Here is a 12,812-nt window from a genome sequence, read left to right as displayed (position 1 = left end):
ATGTTGAAGTACATTCTCTGTAACATGCACTCCATTTATTGACAAAAATAATATGAATGTGCACAGACAAACAAATACAGTAGCTGGAATAATAGGCTGCGCAGATAAGGAACAGGTCAAATGACACTGTATCACATCCCAGTTACCATTGGTAATCCGTACATGAACATATTGTGACATCTGTCCGCTGTATAACGTGCTAAATACCGATTACAAGATAACCGGAGTGAAGTGTCGGTGTCATAATGACTTAGGCAATAGTATGCTGGTGAAGCATATATACAACGCAATACGCATGTGTAAGTCCGTATGGCTGGGAAATGTATTGGTCAATGGACACACAGATGTGTGTATGTGTGTATATATATATATATATATATATATATATATATATGTATACACACAAATATATATATATATACACACAGATATATATATATATATATATATTTATATATATATATATATATATATATATATATACATACATAAAACATATATAGATATATCCACATATATACACAATATATATATATATATATATATATATATATATATATATATATATATATATATATATATATATATATCTTACTGTAGATATACACATGTACATACCTAGGTTATTTTACAGAAATTATGGGTAACATATGTTCAGACCTGGGATATGTTAGTGGGAGGTCCAATAAAAAAAGTCTACCTCCCACACCTCCCCAGCTAGGCCGGTGAGACATACAGACATGCAATAAAGGTAAATACACCGCTACTTTCCAGGCCACCAGCAGGAAACTACCACTGGGATAGATCTGCAAGGTCTACACTTTAAACATGTACCACGGGGTCCCTTGCGAGACACCAAAAATTTGCCTTGTAGGCGAACCAGTAATGATTGAGGCGACTAGGATGTAGCACTACATGGAACAGTAGGTTGTGCAAGTCTGATAACACATGGGTTGACAAAACGTATGACGTGTCCCGATATGGGGAGAGTGGGCAGTGTGTAGGGGTGTGTTCATACCCCAGCTGTGCTCACGGTAAGGATGAGTGCTGTAGAGGGGTGTCAGGTAGGGGAATCATGGGTATGCAATAATTGGCCTAAGTGTGCAGGTGTTGGTTGGCAGAGATGTATTAGGCCAGCCCCGTGGAAGTAATTAATATTCCTATGTGGGCATAGCAGACACCCATACCACCCAAACCATAAGAGCACATCTACTGGATAGTCTGTAAACCATTGGGGGAACACATAGGGACAATATCAGTGAACTGTACCCAATTATTATGGATATCCGTGATGACGAAACAGAATCTAACATAGTCCTAACTAAACCCTTCCAGAACTAGTGATATTAGGTCGACAGGTGGTGGAATACACGTAATGACTGATGACAACATATATACATGTATATATATATATATATATATATATATATATATATATATATATATATATATATATATATATATATATATATATGTGTATATATATATATATATATATATATATATATATATATATATATATATATATATATATATCCAAGAACAAAGCCCAACTGGATGTAGCGTGGTAACTCTTCAAAAAATCAGTAAAAAGCGTTTATAAAAACAAGCAGCGTTTAATAACAAAAACGTAACAAATAACGTTAGCGCTATCGAGGTTTCCCTCTTCTTCAGACGTTATACATTCAAAAGCACCTAACCTCAATTTATGTCCCTTTTCAAAATACATCATTTCCTTAGACCTACAGCTGAAACATACATCATTTCCTGTCATCTTGAATAAACCTGTCTGCTAAAAAAAAAAAAAACAATGTTACATAACATAAATATGTTCTATTCATACATATTGCATATATAAAAACTGTACAACCTTACACTAATAAATACATAGTATAATATACAAAACATGACAAAAATAAAAATAAAATGATGACAATAGCATAATTACTAATAAATATAAGATCAGAGTGAATCGATCTGATTGACAATAGGCCTAGTTCTTGATAAACCTAGTTTTTAATTTGGGCTTAAGCGGTACGAAGTCATTCAGACCTGCCCACGGTGGGCAGCCAACCTCAGAATCCACTCGGATTCTGCTAACTCAGTGGAATTCACTAAATCACCACCCCTGATCCTGACTGGCAATACTTGTAGCACTTGAAACAAAAAGTCATGATTCTCATTCTGAATTCTATGCTTAGCAATTGCACTGTATGTGTCAGATCTCATGAAACAGTAGGAATGGTCCCTGATTCTTTCGTAGAGACCTATTGGTCTTCCCACGTAAAACGCGAAACAAATTTGGCAACAAGCCACATACACCAGATTCCTAGTACAGCAATCTGCTCTACACCTAATCTCCCATAACCTACCGTCATTGGGGTTCCTAAAGAACCTTGATCTGTCCACATACTTGCATTGTGCACATGAACCACAAGTGCTTGTGCCAAGATCTAGTGGTGACACACTATTCCAACCATTCCCACATAAACTGGGAAAACATAAAATCTGCTTCAGATTATCAAGATTGTTATAGGTATATCTAGGACAATTGCCCACAATACTCTGAATTTCATCATCGGCTGTTAGAATATTCCAATGATCAAATAGAACCCTTTGCACAGCCTGCACATCTTTGGCATACGGTAAAACGACAGGTAACCTCATGGGCACAGATGGCCTAACTGTAGTAGTACTCTCTGTATAAGACACAGAGTAATAGGGTCTCCCCCTGCTCTGTCTTAACCGAATGGTTTGATTCATAGTAGAATTCAAAAGGAACTTGTCATAACCTCTACTGGTAAAGTTATTCTCCAAATTCTGCAATTCTTTATAGAACACATTGTCATCAGAGCAAAGTCTGGATGTTCTTAAGACTTGCCCTTTGACGATGTTGTTGAATGTTCCTGGATGATGCATACTGTCTGTGGCCAAATAAGTGGGCCTGTAACAATCCTTCCTGTGTATCCTAGTTCCTAGTTTACCTGACTCTTTATAAATGGTAGTATCTAAATAATTGATCTCATATGCAGAGTGCTCAAATGTGAACTTCAAAAAACAATCTAGATTGTTCACATGGGTAAAAAATGCCTCTAATGATTCTACAGTACCAGCCCATAGGAGAAAGAGGTCATCTACAAAACGTCTATAAAAGACGATGCTGGAACAAGTAGAGATGACCTCCTTCTCCCATGCCACCATCACCAAATTGGCGTATGAGTTGGCACAGCTGGTACCCATGGCAACTCCTGTAGATTGCCTGTATGGTTGTTCCATGAACAAAAAGAAATTGTTCTCCAACACTGTTTCTAACAACAATGTCAATAGATCTGTCTCAGTTTCAGAGAACATCTCCCCTAACAGTTTACTGACCATCCTTATACCGGTCTCATTAGGTATACAGGTAAATAATGAGTTAACGCCCATCGTCACCAATTCTAACTCATCTACCTGTATCAAATTTCTAGTGAAGCTGTACAAATCGGTCAGAAATTGACCTGTGTCCTTAAGAACATAATCAACTTTTGATAAAACCTGTTTAAGTTTGGTATCTAAATAAATCGAGAAAGGTTGTACTCCAACCCTCTCCAGCCACAATTGGTCTAAATAAGGGCGAAAAGGCATTTTATGAACTTTCGAGTCCATTCATACTAGGTAATACTGGAAAATCTACAGAAAAATAATCATACAGTTGTCTTGTTAGCAATCCTAGAAACAGGCAATCATCTAACATATTTTGTATTTTTAAACAACTTTCCTCAATCATCTCAAAAGTGACGGTCTCATAGGCATCTGTACTGAGCATGCTTAGCATAGAGTCAATATAATAAGTTCTATTCATGATAACAGTCTGTCCACCTTTGTCAGCCGGTCGAATGATAATTTGCTTATTATTCTTAAGTGAAGCCAAAGCATCACTCAAGGTGGAATCCAGATTGTCAGTCAACTGCAAAGAGTCAAATAAGCCACCTTGATACAGATCGTTCTCTACAGCTTTTATAAACAGTTCTAAATTCGGCATAAGTTTAGGATTAACGTTACTCTTGCGCTTAAAAGGACATTCATTGACATGCGTAGATCCTTCGTGCATGAGCTTCAAATTAACATTCCTAACGAAAAGTCTGATTGCAAGTAGATAATTGCTTATACCTGCTTTCTTGGTTGGAATGAAAGAAAGTCCTTTCTCCAAAAGCGTTGTCTCTGCTGCAGTTAAACGATAGTCAGATATATTCCATATCAATGATTTGGCTTCCATTTGTGTCTGTGCTGTTGATTGTACCTCTCCACTTTGTTGTCCAGACGTTTGGCCACTTGCTCGTTGTCGTGGTCTATGGACCGTTTCCTCCCGTTCCTTATGGGGAACGGAACTGTTCCAAAATCCTGTTGGCGGCCCTCTCTTAAATTTTCCAAGTGTATCTTACGTCTTACAACAGTATCCGTTCGAATCATAGATGTCTCCACGGGTCCTGTTGGCACGGTCTTTGTTCAGTTGGTGTGAAATATACAGAAGTCACTGATTTAGGACTCAATAGAGCTAAGTTGAAATTATTAACAGCAGCACTATCCAAGGAACTTTCCTGATTCACCAATAAAGGTGATCTAGCCCCATTTACTTCAGCCAAGCTCCCTGCTTCCATCCTTTCTCCATCGACAACAGCTGTCTCATTGTTGCTTCGAGGTTGTAAATGTATACCTCTGTTGATGTCAGATGAGACATCCTTACGGGGCACGACCTTGGAGGGCACATCCTTGGGGGGTACAGTTCTAGGCCAAACAAACACACAGTTGGATTCAAAATCTCGCTTGTCCCTGTTAATCTTCTTCCTTTTGTGTGTAAGCAAATTGTTGCCATAGCGATTAACACGTTCGACTATCTCTTGTAAAAATAGATCCGTCGAATCACTTCCCATCAATCCTGTTAGCTTGTCCTGCTGTTGAGTTAAGATATCCAGCAATTCAGTCTCTTTAGGTTTAAAGAAATCCACAAGCAGCCTCATGTAGTCCATGCTAGCTTGTAGATTAATGTTTTGCCACCGTAACAATAATTCCGGATATACGTTGCCGTAACTCGGCATATTCAAGATCCGTAAGCCACGAGGAACAATCTTTAACTGAATGCTTGCCTCCATATGATGCCTCTGACATTGGAGGCGTTTAAATCTAAACAGGTTATTTTCTATGTCCTTTTTCAGTTGTTTTACTAAAATTTCAGTGTCGGTATCTACTACAGGATATTCTGTTTCAATGAAACCACCATCCGTTAAAAGTGGATTAACCAAATCTTGCAAAACATTACATAGCGGTCCCATGGTACCAAGTACTGGTCTCTCTTTCCTTATCACGGCTGAACCTGATTCCACCACCGCATCCATCCACGCAGACAAGAAATAAAAAACGTTTGCCCAAAATGTCCAAAAAACAAATAAATCCAAGAAAAAAGCCCAACTGGATGTAGCGTGGTAACTCTTCAAAAAATCAGTAAAAAGCGTTTATAAAAACAAGCAGCGTTTAATAACAAAAACGTAACAAATACGTAACAAATAACTGTAGGTCTAAGGAAATGATGTATTTTGAAAAGGGACATAAATTGAGGTTAGGTGCTTTTGAATGTATAACGTCTGAAGAAGAGGGAAACCTCGATAGCGCTAACGTTATTTGTTACGTTTTTGTTATTAAACGCTGCTTGTTTTTATAAACGCTTTTTACTGATTTTTTGAAGAGTTACCACGCTACATCCAGTTGGGCTTTGTTCTTGGATATATATATATATATATATATAATACAAAAAAATATATATATATGTATATATATATATATATATATATATATATATATAAAATATATATATATATATATATCTATATCTATATATATATATATATATATATATATATATATATATATATATATATATATATATATATTACTGTAGATATACACATGTACATACCTAGGTTATGTTACAGCAATTACGGGTAATATATGTTCAGACCGGGCATATGTTAGTGGGAGGTCCAATAAACTAACGTCTACCTCTCACCCCCCCCCCCCCAGCTAGGCCGGTGAGACATACAGACATGCAATAAAGGTAAATACACCACTGCTTTCCAGACAACCAGCAGGAAAATACCAGTGGGAGAGATCTGAAAGGTCTACACTTTAAACATGGATCATGGGGTCCGTTGTGGGACACCAAAAATTTCCCTTTTAGGCAACCCTATAATGATCGATGCAACCAGGATGTAGCTGTACACGGAACAGTAGTTATGCAAGTCTGATAACACATGGGTTGACAAAATGTACAACATGTGTCCCAACATGGGGACAGTGGGCAGTGTATAAGGGTATGTTCATACCCCAGTTGCGCTCACAGTAAGGATGAGTGCTGTAGAGGGGTGTCAGGTAAGGGAATCATGGGTATGCAATAATGGGCCTAAGTGTGCAGTTGTTGGTTGGCAGAGATGTATTAGGCCCGCACTGTGGAAATAATTAATATTCCTATGTGGGTATAGCAGATGCCCATACCTCCCAAACCTTAAGAGCACATCTACTGGATATTCTGTAAACCATTGGGGGAACACATAGGGACTATATCAGTGAACTATACCCGATTATCCTGGATGCCCGTGATTACGAATCAGAATCTAACAGTCCCAACTAAACCCTTCCAGAACTAGTGATATTAGGTGACAGGTGGCGGAATACACATAATGACTAATGACAACATGTATGAGTCATAAACAGAATGTACCTCGACAAATGTTTATGAATACACATGCTCTGGGACTGTCAATGTGTCCGGTAATAGTACCAGTCATCTAAATGTGTCCCTGAGGGTGTTATGCAGTGTCACTGATTCAGTGTTCATTCTCCCCCATTCGTATATGAGATCTCCTAGTGACGGAAAGCGCATATTCTGATGACTACCTTAGGTAGATGATAGCATAATAGGTTGGGGTTAGCACCTGTTCACCTTTGCTAGGGACATTCCCTTTTGGGCAGTTGTGTCCTGCAAAATAAATGTTATTATGGCACATGGCCTGTGATTTAGGGAAAAAATCCATATATTGTCTGTAGTGGTTGCATAAAACGATTATGTTGTATCTGAAACACCTAGATGTTATAGGAAACAGTATTAGCAACCTTAATGCTACAAGAATAATCTTTACTTATGCAAACTGGTAAAGTAGTCTATTTTCGTCTGGCTGTGGGTATGTGTTGCCTTGCCAAATCTGAAATTTCTACATATAGGTCCTATAGGGCTGCCACCTTTCCAAATGGCCAAAGTGGGACCTGCTCCGTAGAAATGTCAGACATATCAGGTGAGAACATGCCTACAGCCGTGCATAGGACAGAGCTATATGTATCAGCACAAATAAAAGCTTAGTCTAGCAGCAGTCAAGTTGTTTATGCTACTTCACATAACATATAGAAGTGTCATATGTACCATAATTGTTACATGCAACTATTAGAGAAACGTAGACTATAATATTGTCCTGTAATCAGGACATTTGCATTGTTTAGATTATTTTCGCATGACACATACGCCTAAGGAGGGACTGTCCCACGAAAGTGGGGCAGGTGTTAATCCTAAAGTCTCACCTCGGCCAATTTAAAAGGTGGCAAACCTACAATAGGTATGCGGTAGCATGATCCGGTGGATGGATGTGGTTCCCAAAACACATTTACTTGTCTGCATTGCAGAGTATCAGTTCCCATGTATCAGCCAGATGGGAGCAGATTGTATGAGGAACATGCATATAATATGATTAACTCACTGGACAGGCCACCGATTCCCTGCAGTCGAACGCCATGCCGTCGCCTAATGGTCAGCCATACCCGATACTGTAGTCATGTAGTCTGATGCAATAGGCATCACAAGGGATGGCGCGCACCCAGCGTGAGTGACAAATGCAAGCACCAATGTCGGTGCATGTGCAAGTGAGGGAGCAAGTGGGTGTAAGCATGTTTGGCTACCAGTATGCGAGTATTGCACTGTTAAAGAAATATGGAGTCTAAACAAGTATAAGAAGCTGTAACCAGAGGTCAGTGGTGCTTAACACCGCGCAAACCCACGCACAACTGCTCCCAACTGCTGCAATGTGCCTTACTCACTTCGTATCCAATGGCCTTGTTCTGTCTTCAAGCAAATAACCATCCTTTGCAAGTGTTGGTACCAACACCCTGCACACACAGCTAATGTGAATTACCAATACACCACGGCAAATATACAGACAATAGACAGTACCCACACACATACCATCCAGCACAGTCATCCAACAGTATAGCAATGTACCGGCAGATATGTCTGGACCACTGGTGTCTGCAGACCTGGCTGTCTTGTGTTTATGTGTGTGAGCATGCCCAGTATGCCCGTTCCGCATGTTGTCGACTGACATTGCCGTTATACCTTCATGTGTTTGAGCATGCCCAGTATGGTCAGCTGCATCGCATGTGTTACATGTCCACGTAGTCAGTGGTGCTGACCTCTGTGTTGTACACTGACAGGTGGCATGATGTGTCTGCAGGGTATCCATTGGTCATGTGGCATTGACTGTTGCTACATTTCTGCACATCGTGGGGGGACATCCAACTGTATCCACATTCCTACACAGCACCAGGGGGGTGCACCTGACTATTACATGTGTACGTTGGAAGGGGGGCACAGCTGACACTTGTACACTTTTGCTACTACTGTACTGGTATGCCAGGTACTCCATTTCAGTGTGTAGACCTACCTATTGTGCTGGCTAGAGGCATACCAATGTACTCCAGATCTTAGCTTTAATTACCAACATATTAGTTTCAGACGTCCTAGCCTTCACAACCTATATCCAACTGCCTGGCCTGCTGAAATCTATCTGTGTGTGTCTGCGGGGGAGGGGGTCATCCATTGGGCATATTCAGAGGCCATAGTACATCATTTGACTGTGTTGGTTTACACCTGTCCAGCTGGTTGAGACTTGTGTGGGCTGTATGGACACACATGATGCTCAGCCCATTACCCGTAGTGGGTTAGGGCACCCTGTGTACTACTGGCTACTATGGTGACCCTGGTATGTGCTACAGATGTCATGGTGCCACTATGGACGTCTCCTGTCCACTGCCTTAACATTCGGCCACCAAATTCCCTTGCATGCTCACATCCATACCATAGCTACAGGTAACAACACATTCTAATACAACTGCCAATTGGTAGGTTGATTGACTTACCTTGAGGGTTTGCCAGACCTGAGGATGGTGCTGGAAGGCTTCTTTCTTTTTCTTTTTTACTTTCTTTTTTTTCTTTTTCTTTCTTTTTAGTACTAAGCTAACTGCCCTTGCGAGCCATTTTAAGCCTAGCCAAATATCCCTTGTGAGACTCAAACCCTGCACCTTGTGCTTGCAAGGCAAGCACCTTAACCATTAGGCCACCCTCCCAACCCTTAGGCCACCCTCCCAACCCTTCCTATGTTGGATGCACACAGTGCACTTCCTATACATGGCTGAGCACAGGTAGTGTCATGTTTGGCATCCCTTTTACTGTCTGTGCTAGTCAGAGAGGGTGACATTCCCTGGGTACCTACTGTGTCAGTGCATATGCTATGCGTTGCCTCTTTGCCAAGGCCAGGTCATACTGGGCATGCCTCCTTCTGCCTACTGGGTCTGGCTCAGGTAGTTCCTCTTCTGAGTCACTCTGTGCGTGTACAGGCCTTGGTATTGGTGGGGGACTGTGTGGCCCTGCCCTATGCTGTTCCTGCTGCAGCTGTTTCTGCAGGATCATATTGTGTAGCATAGCACATATCATAACAATTTGGGTGCATGTAGCTGGTGAATACTGCAAGGCTCCACCAGATGTGTCCAGACACCAGAACCGTGACCTGAGCATCCCAAACACATGCTCAGTTATATGTCTTGCCTGTGTGTGTGCCTAATTATGGAGTAGTTGTTCAGGTGTGTATGCATTTCTGATGGGTGTCATCAGCCACGGCTCCAGTGGGTACCCAGCATCTCCCACTAGGTGACCGTAGGGGATGTCAATATTGGTGGAAGAGACACATATTGCTGGTCAACACCTCAGGTGTGTTGAGTAAATGTACGTGCTCACTGGCATGTGGTGACATGGCATCCAGGAATACTCTGGATCCAGATGCCTGTGAGATCCCCATGAAATCCCCAGTTGTGCTTTGGGAGGTACCTGTGGCTAGTATACCTAGGCCTACACATATCTTGGTATCCACTGGGATGGGTTTCCCTCAGCCTGTTCGATGTGTCAGGTGTGGCGGACATAGCTCAACAATCTGCTGTAGGATGTCTCTGTCCACCTCATAGCGCTCCACTATCTCCAGCTCAAGTAGCCCCTGGTAAGTTACCCTGGGTCTGTACAGTCTTCTCTGTCTCCTCACTGAGGGTTGTTCGGCAGCATTCACATCCTCACCATCCTCAGCCACCTGCACATGTTGATTTATATTGCCTGCTGCAGCCCTTCTCATTTCATTGGATTGTTTTGTAAAATTTCCCCGCATGTATACACCAGTGGTGTAGAGTGTGGAAAAACCCGAGGGTATGGTGCTTGCTCACTTTATCGTAGTGTTCTGGGCTGGGCTGGGCTGGGCCTGTAATCTGCTGATTATGATAATTATCACCTGTTTGCCCAGCTTGTTCACCTTGACTACTCTCCTACTGCTGTTGTCCCTCCCAATTGCACTAGGCAGGTATAGACACACCCCTAGCTTAGGCGTGCTAAGACAGGAGAAATCCAGAGACACAGGGCTCCAATGTACGTGCAGTATGCCTGACACCCCCCCATGCTTTCACCTATATTCGAGTCCTGCACCCGGCTATCTATACGCATACACTCTTTGGATCTGCATCACACCCTGGGGATAAATGGGATTCACAATTTTCCACCTTGTTTGCATAGTATTGTCTTCTAATGCATAGTTACATGACCCATACTGAGCCTCCATAAAAATAACCACTGCTTACTATCATGCACAGCTGCACACAATTGGTTAAAAGCACCTTACTATCACCGTATTCAATGTCCCTAGTTCTTCCCAGCAACAAAACAACCAGTCTCTGCACGGCTCAAACCGAGGACCCTGCACACCACAGACGATGTGCTTTACCACTAAGCCATGGCAGATATACATACATAGGTATGTATATAACATCTGAGGTTATCACGTACAGATCATCCAGCACAGGCATTAGACAGTGTAGGACATGTATTCCATCATGTAGATTTATGTGTGCTAATGTTCAGACACACACACACACACACACACACACACACACACATATATATATATATATATATATATATATATATATATATATATATATATGTATACACACACACACACACACACATATACTTATACACACACATACGTAGATATAGAATATATATCACAACAGCGGACCATGTGACACCAACGCATTAGACAAGAATGAAAAGGAAACCACATGCGCCTCCTGCATTATGTACTGGTGTTAATATCAAGGCAAGTGTGTTTCTGTGCATCACATGGGTTCAGACTTTATTAAGGGTAAGATTAGGGCTGCTGACATTACTCACCAGACCTATTGCCGAATGTATGTGTATGTCTTGCCAACCCAGTCTAATGGCCGATTGTGACATTTATGGACACTATATAGGAAAACAACAAAACACTCCCCTCAACACATCCTGGAGCTAGCCTCTCAAAGATACCAACACATAGGATATGACTGCCAAACACACACACCAGTCATGCCTTGGAATAGAACACCTACCTGTTTATTCTATCACACTACAGCATTACGGAGTTACAGAACGTGCTACCGAGATTACTGGGACACAACACTCCCAGAGGTGTACTTCTAGGTGGGTGACATCATCAGCAGTGGAAAAGTTGGTGATAGGGATTGTATGGAGTGTGAGCAGTCTAAAAGCATTATTCTCTCCCCAGGCAGATGAAGACACACGCAGTTGGCATGGCTGGAATTAGAACACAGACATAACTACCTTATCACACTACAGCATTATGCAGTTATAGAATGCGCTACCAAGATTACTGGGACACAGCTCTCCCAGAGACGTATTTCTAGGTGGGTGACATCATCAGCAATGGAAAAGATGGCGATAGGGATTGTATGGAGTGTGAGCAGTCTAAAAGCATGTTTTTGTCCCCAGCCAGCCAGAGACACACACACACACACACACACACACACACAGTTGGCATGGTTTGGATTAGAGCACAGACCTAACTACTTTATCACACTACAGCATTTTGCAATTATAGAACACGCTACTGAGATTTCTGGGACACAGCACTCCCAGAGGTTTACTTCTAGGTGGGTGACATCGTCAGCAATGGAAAAGACGGCTATAGGGATTGTATGGAGTATGAGCAGTCTAAAGGCATATTTCTGTCCTTAGCCAGGTGGAGACCCATACATACAGTTGGCATGGCTGGGATTAGAATATAGACCTAACTACCTTATCACACTACAGCATTACGCAATTACAGAACACGCTACCGAGATTACTGGGACACAGCACTCCCAGAGGCGTACTTCTAGGTGGGTGACATCATCAGCAATGGAAAAGACGGCGATAGGGATTGTATGGAGTGTGAGCAGTCTAAAAGCATGTTTTTGTCCCCAGCCAGCCAGAGACACACACACGCACAGTTGGCATGGCTTGGATTAGAGCACAGACCTAACTACTTTATCACACTACAGCATTACGCAATTATAGAATGCGCTACCAAGATTACTGGGATACAGCACTCCCAGAGGCATACTTCTAGGTGGGTGACATCATCAGCAATGGAAAAGATGGC

Source organism: Protopterus annectens, chromosome 3.part0, assembly GCF_019279795.1.
Source record: "Protopterus annectens isolate FY-2018-M chromosome 3.part0, PAN1.0, whole genome shotgun sequence".
Classification (NCBI taxonomy): Eukaryota; Metazoa; Chordata; order Ceratodontiformes; family Protopteridae; genus Protopterus; species Protopterus annectens.
The sequence above is the reverse complement of the archived record's forward strand: the minus strand, read 5'-3'. Positions refer to the sequence as shown.